The sequence below is a fragment of the Salmo salar genome, chromosome ssa16 (genome assembly GCF_905237065.1).
Source record: "Salmo salar chromosome ssa16, Ssal_v3.1, whole genome shotgun sequence".
Classification (NCBI taxonomy): Eukaryota; Metazoa; Chordata; class Actinopteri; order Salmoniformes; family Salmonidae; genus Salmo; species Salmo salar.
In genome coordinates this window covers 83,019,418-83,032,341 of record NC_059457.1, presented here as the reverse complement: position 1 = coordinate 83,032,341, position 12,924 = coordinate 83,019,418, and the positions used below count along the sequence as shown (strand labels likewise).

Genomic DNA, 12,924 nt, shown 5'->3' with positions numbered 1-12,924 from the left:
CATATGATACTGTACCTGAGTGATTCAACAAAATGTCGGGCCCTTGGGGGTCGAGGCCCCTGGTTACTTAATCTGACCATAACAACTACAAGATGTAGATAGCTGGTTAGCCTAACTTACATATCTAGCTGACTTGGGCTAGTAGTTGATCAACTGGATATTTCTGACAGGTTAGAAATAGCTCTGTCAGGGAATGACATAAGAGGAAAACTGCCCGTGCACTACCATATTTTAAAAGTGTACCTTGTTGATTCTACTATTGCAGCTATCAACAGCAGTAAGTTGAAAGCCTGACTGAGTTCCTAAAAAGATCTTGGGACTCGCGGTCCGTATTAATAGGTGGGGTCCGTATTCTAGGTGTGGATCTGGACTGCGGTCCGCCAGTTGATTATGGCTTCACTATAAAGTCATCTTTGACTGCTTTATGTAAAGTGATGAAATGCCTCATAATAAAGTGGTTGTCTGCTTTCAGTAAAGTGGAACTTTCTGCACATTTCATGATGACATCAAAAGATGTTTCATTCTGTCTCACTCTTCCTTATTCAAGTTGCATAACGCTACATAACACAACACATCACAACACTACACTACATAACAACACTACATAACACAACACTACATAACAACACTACATAACACAACGGTACGCCGCAACACAACGCTACACAAAACAACACTACAATACACTACACTAAACTACACAACACAAATTGCCTGAAAGTCATACAATTGGCAATGTGGCCCTCCTGCACGTTGTATTAACATAAATAGTCAAAAACAGAAAAAGGCAAAGCCCTGTGCGACAGAATCTATAAATATATATATTTAAAAATATGGCTTTTAGCTGATTCTTTTCTCCAAGCGACTTACATTTTTTTATAGTATGGGACTCAAACCCACAACACCACCATGCTCTACCAACTGTGTGTGTGTGTGTGTGATTTGTAATGTAGTAATTACTAAGTAGTGTGTAACTGTCTTCATGCAGGGCTCTCTCAGTTGGTGAGAACACAGCAGGTTGTCACAGCAACCCTTGGAGAAGATGCAGTCTTAACCTGTGAGCTCATGACACCCAAAAACGTGCGGCAAGTCACCTGGCAAAAAGTGACAACTGGGGCGAATGAAAATGTGGCCACTTACAGCAAACGCGGTTCCAATGTCAACCCACGTTTTCAAGGGAAAGTGGAGTTTGAAGACGAGGGACTGCAGAACTGCTCTATCGTCATCAGAGGAGTGTCAAGAGGAGACGAGTCCTGCTACAAGTGTCTGTTTAACACCTTTCCAGAAGGACCTATCAGTGGAAGGACCTGCCTCCATGTAAATGGTAAAATCTGATAACTTAATGTACTGTAAATGATTGACCCAGAACAACTTCCTCAGAACTTCAGGCATCCATTTTATCAGCTCATACTTCCAATGTCTTGAAACCATTTATCAAAATGGAATCATTTACTAAATCATGTAAATTGGATCATTGTGGTCTCACTGTGAACTGTGTCTGTTGTTTCCTATAGAGCTGTATGGACCCTCACTCCTCATCACACAAACCAACAACAGTCACACCACTCTGTCCTGTTCTGCTACGGGACGACCTGCTCCTATAGTGACCTGGGACAACACAGAAATTATAGAACATTCCACAATGGCCAATGTCACCCATCTCAATGGAACTGTCACTGTCACCATAACTTCCACACTGGCAGCATTCAGTCTACCTGACAAAGACACCAGGGTTGGCTGTGTGGTGTCACTGTTCTCTGGAGGTGTCACCAAGAACGTTTCCATGGTTATTCCAGCTAGAACTCAAGCTTCATTTCCTGGTGAGAAATGGTTCAGTACATGTCTACAGTAACAACCAACATGCTGGTGTCATTCTGAAGTACTGTCTCTGTATGTTCTGTGCTAGGTGTACCTGAGGTCACTGATGGTGACAGGATCAGTGGTCAGTCATTAATATAATGACCACAACTAATCTCTGACACCCTTATCTGTGAATTGTACCATTCTCATCTTGTCATCTTTCACAGTTAAGCCAACAGTAATTGTTGCAGTGATGGGTTCACTGTGTTTCATTGCTGTGTGCTGTGGAGCTGCTGTGGCACTGTGGTTTAAACTGAGAAATACAATGAGAAGGTAAGTTTTACTGTTCAGATGACAAAGATAAAATACAGTATTCATTTGACATTGATTGTCAAACTTACGAAAGACATCTTTAGCCCAAATCCCACAGTACAGGAAGTCAGGAGAACAGGAAGAACCCATCAACACTCAACCCTCAACATGATGGCCCTGAAATCTAGAAGTCTAATCTAACAGTAAGACACATAATCTAATTAACAGTAGGGTTTATGGTTTCTAGTAAACAGTGTTTGTACTTACTGTAAGTAAGAAATAGATTAGAAAACACTTAATTGTTTTTCAGCATCATATGTCCCCCCTGGAGAATATGTAACTGTAAATACCCACAAAGCAGTTATATCAGTACACTACTACAACAGATGATTTGACTCTTATCAGTATCATTGATGTTAATGTCTTTCAGGACCACAACAATCTCCAGTCCATTCTAAATGTATTAGTACAACCTTATTTGAACATCCTGGTAGAGTGCTGGTCATGGTGACTGAATACATGGAAATGAGTTGCATTTGTTGCATTGCTCCATTGTTGTTCCAGTATGTTATTTGTATTTTGTATTTATTAGGGAACCCCATTAGCTGCTACTCTTCCTGGGGTCCAAACATATGAAAGTACTTACATTACATTTAAAACAAAATATAAAACAGTACATCATATAACATTATTACACTACTACATCTCTACAATACAACATGTTTAATACCACCATACAGCAATATCACAATGTATGCGTATGCATGTGTCTGTACCTTTGTGTGTCTCTTCACAGTCCCCGTTGTTCCATAAGGTGTAATTCTCCATCCAGATTGTCAGACCCTGGTGGCTTGTCACTGTTGATAGACAACAATAATTTTTTACCTCTTCCAAACTGACTTTACAGAATGCAAAAGCACTATTCTTGTCTTTCATAATTTGGTCAGATATACTTGGATGTGTAGTATCAGTGTTTGCTGCTGGCATGTCACACCTAAGTTTTCTTATCTTGCCAATGAAAAAGTCATTAAAGTAGATGGCAATATCAGCTGGTTTTGGGATGAATGAGCCATCTGATTGATTCAATGAATGATGGAGCTGAGTTTGCCTTTTTTCCCAATATTTCATTTAAGATGCTCCAAAGCTTTTTACTGTGATTCTTTATATCATTTATTTTTGTTTCATAGTGTAGTTTTATTTTGTTTAGTCGTGATTTCTTAATTTGCAAAACGTTTGCCAATCAGTTGGGCTGCCAGACCTTTTGCCTCATCCCTCTCACCCATACCATTTTTAAATTCCTCAGCAATCCACAGGGATTTAACAGTTTTTACAGTCATTTTCTTAATGGGTGCGTGCTAATTAGTAACTGGAATAAGCAATTTCATAAATGTGTCAAGTGCAGTGTCTGGTTGCTCCTCATTACACATCAAAGACCAGCAAATATTATTTACCTCATCAACATATGACTCACAACAAAACTTCTTGTATGACGTCTTATACACTATTTTAGGCTCATCCTTTGGAACTTTTCTAAAATGGATTAAATGAAAGTGTAATGATCACTTTAATTGTACTGTATTTTAAACTCTCTGGTCAGTTCTGTTTGTTTTAGACCATAGCTGTCAACACTTGACAGTTTTAACTTTTCTATCTTATAAAACTGTTAGAGGGTTATGAGAACTGAGTTACTACCATACTGTCTCACACACATCTGTGTGGTTTAAATACTGTCTCTATCCATAGGCATTGTGGGTACTGAATAGTGGACTGAATGGCTGACACACATCGGCCTGCTGTTTATTTTATACTTAAATACCGTTTGTAAATATATTTTGTAGTTGGTTAATGATGAAACATGATAAATCCACACTAGACTTTTGTGTGGTTTTCATAATTCTTCACTTTTTCTTAATCAAATGCTGTAAGATACCCAATGTTGTAATGTACTTTGTTGCGTGTGTTTTTCTACTTTTATAAATAAAATGTTTAAACAATGTTGTAATGTACTTTGTTGTGTGTGTTTTTCTACTTTTATAAATAAAATGTTTAAACAATGTTGTAATGTACTTTGTGACATCGCTTGTTATACAATGTGTCATAAATCTATGGAGACAGATATCCTCTATGGGCTAGGTGGGACGCTTGCGTACTCAACAGCCAGTGTAATCCCGTGGCGCGTTATTCAAATACCTTAGAAATGCAAAACCTTCAATTTTTCAAACATATGACTATTTTACACCATTTTAAAGATACGACTCTCGTTAATCTAACCACACTGTCCGATTTCAAAAAGGCTTTACAACGAAAGCAAAACATTAGATTATGTCAGCAGAGTACCCAGCCAGAAATAATCAGACACCCATTTTTCAAGCTAGCATATAATGTCACATAAACCCAAACCACAGCTAAATGTAGCACTAACCTTTGATGATCTTCATCAGATGACAACCCTAGGACATTATGTTATACAATACATGCATGTTTTGTTCAATCAAGTTCATATTTATATCAAAAACCAGTTTTTTACATTAGCATGTGACTATCATGTGACTAGCATTCCCACCGAACACTGCTGGTGAATTTACTAAATTACTCACAATAAACGTTCACAAAAAGCATAACAATTATTTTAAGAATTATAGATACAGAACTCCTCTATGCACTCGATATGTCCGATTTTAAAATAGCTTTTCGGTGAAAGCACATTTTGCAATATTCTCAGTAGATAGCCCGGCATCACAAGGCTAGCTATTTAGACACCCAGCAAGTTTAGCACTCATCAAAGTCAGATTTACTACAAGAAAAATGTTATTACCTTTGCTGTCTTCGTCAGAATGCACTCCCAGGACTTCTACTTCAATAACAAATGTTGGTTTGGTTCAAAATAATCCATCGTTATATCCAAACAGCGGCGTTTTGTTCGTGCGTTCAAGACACTATCCGAAAGGGTAAATAAGGGTGACAAGCATGGCGCAATTCATGACAAAAAAATTCTAAATATTCCATTACCGTACTTCGAAGCATGTCAACCGCTGTTTAAAATCAATTTTTATGCCATTTTTCTCATAAAAAAGCAATAATATTCCGACCGGGAATCTGCGTTTAGGTAAACAGACAAAAGAAAAGAAAGCATTCGGTCGACGCGGGCACGCGCCTAAGCCCATAGTACTCTGAGTGGCCACTTGCCAAAAGCGATAAAGTGTTTCAGCCAGAGCCTGCCTCGATATCGTTCAGCTTTTTCCCGGGCTCTGAGAGCCTATGGGAGCCGTAGGAAGTGTCACGTTATTGCAAAGATCCTCAGTCTTCAATAAAAAGAGCCCAGATTAAACACTACTTGTCAGACAGGCCACTTCCTGCATGGAATCTTCTCAGGTTTTGGCCTGCCATTTGAGTTCTGTTATATTCACAGACACCATTCAAACAGTTTTAGAAACTTTAGGGTGTTTTCTATCCAAAGCCAATAATTATATGCATATTCTAGTTACTGGGCAGGAGTAGTAACCAGATTAAATCAGGTACGTTTTTTATTCGGCTGTGTCAATACTGCCCCCTAGCCCTAACAGGATATCTTCCAAAACGTTGAACGTAAGGATCGTAAGAAAATCCATTCTAAATTGTTAGGATTGTAAGAATAGCCATACATGAAACATAAACGTGAACTTTCATCTGTGAACATACAAACAACATGTTACGATTACGGACTAACATTTTAGGCTTGTACAAATCTTGTTGCAATTCTGATGTATAATAATACCTTTCAGAATTTTGGTAGTTTCATCTCACCAACATAAAAAGTGTACACCAAACTGCCTGTGAGGAGTGCTACCCGAACAAGCGTAACACATTTATTTAAAAAAAATGAAAACACTGCAGGTTGTCACAGCAACCCTTAGGAGAAGATGCAGTATTAAACTGTGAACTCATGAAACTGAAAGACATGCTGCAAGTCACCTGGCAAAAAGAGACAATATGGCTTCTCACAGCAAACACCACAGCTGATTTGTTAACAAAGATTTTCAGAGGAAAGTGGAGATTGAAGACGAGGGACTGCAGAACTGTTCTATCGTCATCAGAGGAGTGTCAAGAGGAGACGAGTCCTGCTTAGAGAGAACAGCTGCATGTGAGCTCTCGCATTTTTCAACATGTTTTTTTACAATAACAGTTTTGGAGTTAAATAAACTTGTATTTTTCGTCAGAGACATATACAGGATGCTACCCTCCACAACATAACCTTAACTCCAGATCGAAACTCCAAACCTACAACCTCATTTTGGACAAAATGACCTGGAAAGAATAATTCTATCAAGGATTCCTTTTTCCAAGATATACAGAGGGTGCTCTGTATAGCTTGGTCATTACTGAGACATGGTTAAGGAAGAGTGTTTTGAGTACTGATGTTAACCATTCTGGTTACAACCTTTCGGCAACACATATCTTCCAAAGGTTTCTCCCTGCAGGCTGTCACTGAGTCCGAGGAGTTCCTTAAACTTGACACCCAAAAAACTTCTGGGTCAGATGGTTTAGACCCTTTCTTCTTTAAGGTTGCTGCCCCTATCATCGCCAAACCTATCTCTGACCTTTTTAACCTGTCTCTCCTCTCCCATTGTTTCGAAGGCAGCCACAGTTCGTTCTTCATTTAAAGGGGGAGATCAAGCTGATTTGAACTGTTATAGGCCTAAACCCTGTCTTTTTCAAAGATCATTTGAAAAAATCTAAATACCTTCACAGATCTTCAGTGTAAAGGGTTTAAACACTGTTTCCCTTGCTTGTTCAATGAACCATAAACAATTAATGAACATGCACCTGTGGAACGGTCGTTCAGACACTAACAGCTTACAGACAGTAGGCAATTAAGGTCACAGTTATGAAAACTTAGGACACAAAAGATGCCTTTCTACAGACTGGAAAAACACCAAAAGAAAAATGCCCAGGGTCCCTGCTCATCTGCGTTAATGTGCCTTAGGCATGCTGCAAGGAGGCATGAGGACTGCAGATGTGGCCAGGGTATTAAATTGCAATGTCCGTACTGTGAGACGCCTAAGACAACGTTACAGGGAGACAGGACGGACAGCTGGTCGTCCTCGAAGTGGCAGACCACATGTAACAACACCTGCACAGGATTGGTACATCTGAACATCACACCTGCGGGACAGGTACAGGATGGCAACAACAACTGCCCGAATTACACCAGGAACGCACAATCCCTCCATCAGTGCTCAGACTCTCTCCGCAATAGACTGAGAGAGGCTGGACTGAGGGCTTGTAGGCCTGTTGTAAGGCAGGTCGTCATCAGACATCACCGGCAACAACGTCGCCTATGGGCACAAACCCACCGTTGCTGGACCAAACGGGACTGACAAAGTGCTCTTCACTGACGAGTCAAGGTTTTGTCTCACATGGGGTGATGGTTGGATTTGCGTTTATCGTCGAAGGAATGAGCGTTACACCGAGGCCTGTACTCTGGAGCAGGATCGATTTTGGAGGTGGATGGTCCATCATGGTCTGGGGCTGTGTGTCACAGCATCGGACTGAGCTTGTCATTGCAGGTGTCATGACGTTGGCCTCTTTTGGTACAGGGAGGACAGTTGACCCCCTCCCTTTTGCACCACCACCCAACCTACCTTCCCCCCAACCCAGGCCCTTTGTGTAAAGGGTTGTAAAAACTCTAATATTCCAGGAGAGTCTCTGGCCACATGGCCCATAGAGAGACACAGGAAATTCTTCCAACTCATAGAATTGGAGAGCCAAGCGACATTTTGTGTTCTGGAGAAGGTATGGAAGATTGGTGAAGAATCCAGCTACGAACTGATCCGCTTGGTACAATTTTGTGATACTCAGAAGAGACAATATAGCCATATTACCATAAAACTGTTTATATAATAGCCTCAGCTTGAGACTTGCATCATAATGGGTGTATATCAAATCAAATTTCAATCAAATCAAATTTATTTATATAGCCCTTCGTACATCAGCTGATATTCTCAAAGTGCTGTACAGAAACCCAGCCTAAAACCCCAAACAGCAAGCAAAGCATGTGAAAGAAGCACGGTGGCTAGGAAAAACTCCCTAGGAAAAACTCCCTAGAAAGGCCAAAAACCTAGGAAGAAACCTAGAGAGGAACCAGGCTATGAGGGGTGGCCAGTCCTCTTCTGGCTGTGCAGGGTGGATATTATAACAGAACATGGTCAAGATGTTAACATGTTAAAATGTTCATAAATGACCAGCATGGTCAAATAATAATAATCATAGTAGTTGTCGAGGGTGCAACAAGCACGTCCGGTGAACAGGTCAGGGTTCCATAGCCGCAGGCAGAACAGTTGAAACTGGAGCAGCAGCACGGCCAGGTGGACTGGGGACAGCAAGGAGTCATCATACCAGGTAGTCCTGAGGCATGGTCCTAGGGCTCAGGTCCTCCGAGAGAAAGACAGAAAGAGAGAAAGAGAGAATTAGAGAGAGCATATTTAAATACACACAGGACACCGGATAAGACAAGAGAAATACTCCAGATGTAACAGACTGACCCTAGCCCCCGACACATAAACTACTGCAGCATAAATACTGGAGGCTGAGACAGGAGGGATCAGAAGACACTGTGGCCCCATCCGATGATACCCCGGACAGGGCCAAACAGGCAGGATATAACCCCACCCACTTTGCCAAAGCACAGCCCCCACACCACTAGAGGGATGTCTCCAACCACCAACTTACCGTCCCTAAGACAAGGCCGAGTATAGCCCACAACGATCTCCGCCATGGCACAACCCAAGGGGGGCGCCAACCCAGACAGGAAGACCACGTCAGTGACTCAACCCACTCAAGTGACGCACCCCTCCCATGGACGGCATGGAAGAACACCAGTAGGCCAGTGACTCAGCCCCTGTAAAAGGGTTAGAGGCAGAGAATCCCAGTGGAAAGAGGGGAACCGGCAAGGCAGAGACAGCAAGGGCGGTTCGTTGCTCCAGCCTTTCCGTTCACCTTCACACTCCTGGGCCAGACTATACTTAATCATAGGACCTACTGAAGAGATAAGTCTTCAGTAAAGACTTAAAGGTTGAGACTGAGTCTGCGTCTCTCACATTGGTAGCCAGACCATTCCATAAAAATGGAGCTCTATAGGAGAAAGCCCTACCTCCAGCCGTTTGCTTTGAAATTCTAGGGACAATTAGGAGGCCTGCGTCTTGTGACCGTAGCGTACGTGTAGGTATGTACGGCAGGACCAAATCGGAAAGATAGGTAGGAGCAAGCCCATGTAATGCTTTGTAGGTTAGCAGTAAAACCTTGAAATCAGCCCCTTGCCTTAACAGGAAGCCAGTGTAGGGAGGCTAGCACTGGAGTAATATGATCACATTTTTTGGTTCTAGTCAGGATTCTAGCAGCCGTATTTAGCACTAACTGAAGTTTATTTAGTGCTTTATCCGGGTAGCCGGAAAGTAGAGCATTGCAGTAGTCCAGCCTAGAAGTAACAAAAGCATGGATTAATTTTTCTGCATCATTTTTGGACAGAAAATTTCTGATTTTTGCAATGTTACGTAGATGGAAAAAAGCTGTCCTTGAAACAGTCTTGATATGTTCTTCAAAAGAGAGATCAGGGTCCAGAGTAACGCCGAGGTCCTTCACAGTTTTATTTGAGGCGACTGTACAACCATCCAGATTAATTGTCAGATTCAACAGAAGATCTCTTTGTTTCTTGGGACCTAGAACAAGCATCTCTGTTTTGTCCGAGTTTAAAAGTAGAAAGTTTGCAGCCATCCACTTCTTTATGTCTGAAACACAGGCTTCTATAGAATGTATAGAATGTATTAATAAGGATAAAGCTTTTATAATACATTGAGATGCTATTGTACTGATGTTAATGTGATAGAATTGTATTTCTGTAACCAAGTCTAGCTCAGTCATAGGCACGCCCCAGGGACACATACAGGACCAGGCGTCATTTGACAAGCCTGTTCGATGGGCACTATAAAACACCCCCTGATTTACATTTCTTCAGACCAGGCCTCCACTCCATGGCCAATAGGTTTTACCATCCAATTCCTCTACTGAAAGTGAACCATACCACGTGGTTAACTTTTAGACTATTGATACCGACAGAATAAGAACAAGTCTTTGATATTAATTATTAGTCTGCAGCTAAGTAAATTATATCATTGAACGCGAAGACCAACGAAACAACCATTCTATGATGACATTAATGAATGTCGCTCTGAAAGATCCATTCTAACCGAGAGAGAGAGAGAGAGAGAGAGAGAGAGAGAGAGAGAGAGAGACGCGGACAAAACTCTCCATCAGAACGACGACACATGAGCGTAAATATATATTGATTGCAATTGTTCCCGAATGAGCGAGCCTTCAATTGTCAATTGTTAATATTAATGAACTCTGTGTAACTTCTCAGCTGACCGTTTATGACCCATTGTCTAAAACACCAGCCATGCCTGTTAGCCATTAGCGCACATTACTATACCAATCCTTTGTGACGATAATTACTGTTTGTATGTTTTCTGTTAATTACTTAGTGTAGTAAATAAATGATTTTAAGACAATTGATGTATGGATGATTTTAGTAAAGACTGGGTTTGTGCAGATACAACAATTTACGACGTTTGGAATGAGACTGGACTCGAGGTAAAATACACCATTTAAACCCGAAGATAATCGGCCTATACTATAATAGAATATAATATTATAGTACAGGAAAGTTATATTAGGAAAATTATAGCTTTGTAATCTGAATATTCTCCTTGGTGCCCCGATCTCCTAGTTAATTACAATTAAACGATTAATCAGTTTAATCGCGTGATAATAATTACAAGGAGCTAATTGATAAACATGTCTTCAGTTTAATGGTACCCCCAAAGACACGACACAGGCAATCTCAACGCTGTGCGTTACAGGGAAGACATCCTCCTCCCTCATGTGGTACCCTTCCTGCAGGCTCATTATGACATGACCCTCCAGCATAACAATGCCACCAGCCATACTGCTCGTTCTGTGCGTGATTTCTTGCAAGACAGGAATGTCAGTGTCCTGCCATGGCCAGCGACGAGCCCGGATCTCAATCCCATTGAGCACGTCATTCCCCTTAGAAATGTCAGGGAACTTGCAGGTGCCTTGGTGGAAGAGTGGGGTAACATGTCACAGCAAGAACTGGCAAATCTGGTGCAGTCCATGAGGAGGAGATGCACTGCAGTACTTAATGCAGCTGGTGGCCACACCAGATACTGACTGTTACTTTTGATTTTGACCCCTCCTTTCTTCAGGGACACATTATTCAATTTCTGTTAGTCATATGTCTGTGGAACTTGTTCAGTTTGTCTTAGTTGTTGAATCTTATGTTCATACAAGTATTTACACATGTTAAGTTTGCTGAAACTAAACGCAGTTGAAAGTGAGAGGACGTTTCTTTTTTTGCTGAGTTTATTTCTATTTTGCCCTGCTTGTCAATAATCAACTGACTGGCTTTCTTGATGTCTATAGTTGTCTTTCTGGTATGCAATCTGGTTTCTGCTCAGGTTATGGATGTGTCATGTATTGTTGTCTCTACCTTCTTGCCCTTTGTGCTGTGTGCTGGTGTCTGTAACCAATAATGTTTGTACCCTGTTTTGTGTTGCTGCCATGTTGTATTGCTACCATGCTGTTTTGTAATGTGTTGCTGCCATGCTATGTTGTCTTAGGTCTCTCTCATCGTGATGTGTGTTGTGTCCTATATTTTAATCCCAGCCCCCACCCCACAGGAGGCCTTTTGGTAGGCCGTCATTGAAAATAAGAATTTGTTCTTAACTGACTGCCTTTAGTAAAATAAAAAAAGACGAGTCCTGCTACAAGTGTCTGTTTAACGCCTATCCAGATGGAGCTGTCAGTGGAAGGATCTGCCTCCGGGTTAATGGTCAAATATAATCACTGTAAAGAGGGGTTAAAGAGACATTACACTCTAAAATCAAAATTGAGGATTCACCTTAACATTAGCCTACTTTTGAGGTCTTCAAACAATGTGTTATCCATTTAAAACAGGAACACTGGCCGCCAAGGCCTTCAATCCGTTCTACCTTGACCTGTGTGTAAATTATTAACCCAGGAACAATTCCCTTAACTCATCATGCATCCATTTGACCTTGATGTACATGAAAACATTATAGTATTTACATTCACTGTGTTTTGTTGTTATACTATAGAGCTGTATAGACCCTCACAAATCACACAAACCAACAGTCACACCACTCTGTCCTGCTACTGGATGACCTGCTCCTATAGTAACCTGGGAAGACACAGAAATTCTAGAAAGTTCCACAATGTCACCCATCCCAATGTCACTGTCACCATAACTTCCACACTGGCAGCATTCAGTCTACCTGACAAAGACACCAGGGTTGGCTGTGTGGTGTCACTGTTCTCTGGAGGTGTCACCAAGAACGTTTCCATGGTTATTCCAGCTAGAACTCAAGCTTCATTTCCTGGTGAGAAATGGTTCAGTACATGTCTACAGTAACAACCAACATGCTGGTGTCATTCTGAAGTACTGTCTCTGTATGTTCTGTGCTAGGTGTACCTGAGGTCACTGATGGTGACAGGATCAGTGGTCAGTCATTAATATAATGACCACAACTAATCTGACACTTATCTGTGAATTGTACCATTCTCATCTTGTCATCTTTCACAGTTAAGGCAACAGGGATTGGTGCAGTGCTGGGTTCACTGTTTCATTGCTGTGGCACTGTGGATGTGCAAACGGATAAATCAAAGTTTTGCTGTTCAGATGGCAAAGAGAAAATACAGTATTCATTTGACATTGTTTTTGTAAGTTTGACAATCTGT

At 41.2% G+C, this 12,924-nt stretch overlaps 2 protein-coding genes across 6 annotated transcripts in view; both read left to right on the top strand.

The window, feature by feature from the left end:
- LOC106574974 (nectin-4) overlaps positions 1-12,924 on the top strand; it is a 215,464-nt gene that overhangs the window by 13,188 nt on the left and 189,352 nt on the right. The window lies entirely within an intron of this gene.
- The window catches only part of LOC106596554 (OX-2 membrane glycoprotein), a 33,549-nt gene that overhangs the window by 4,106 nt on the left and 16,519 nt on the right, over positions 1-12,924 (top strand). The window contains exons 2-3 of one of the 4 annotated variants that reach the window (XR_006759855.1): positions 989-1,324; positions 1,515-2,133. The exons of the other annotated variants lie outside the window; for them this stretch is intronic. The gene's annotated coding sequence lies outside the window, so the exon portion shown is untranslated. The remainder of the gene's footprint in view (positions 1-988; positions 1,325-1,514; positions 2,134-12,924) is intronic. 4 annotated transcript variants of the gene reach the window in all.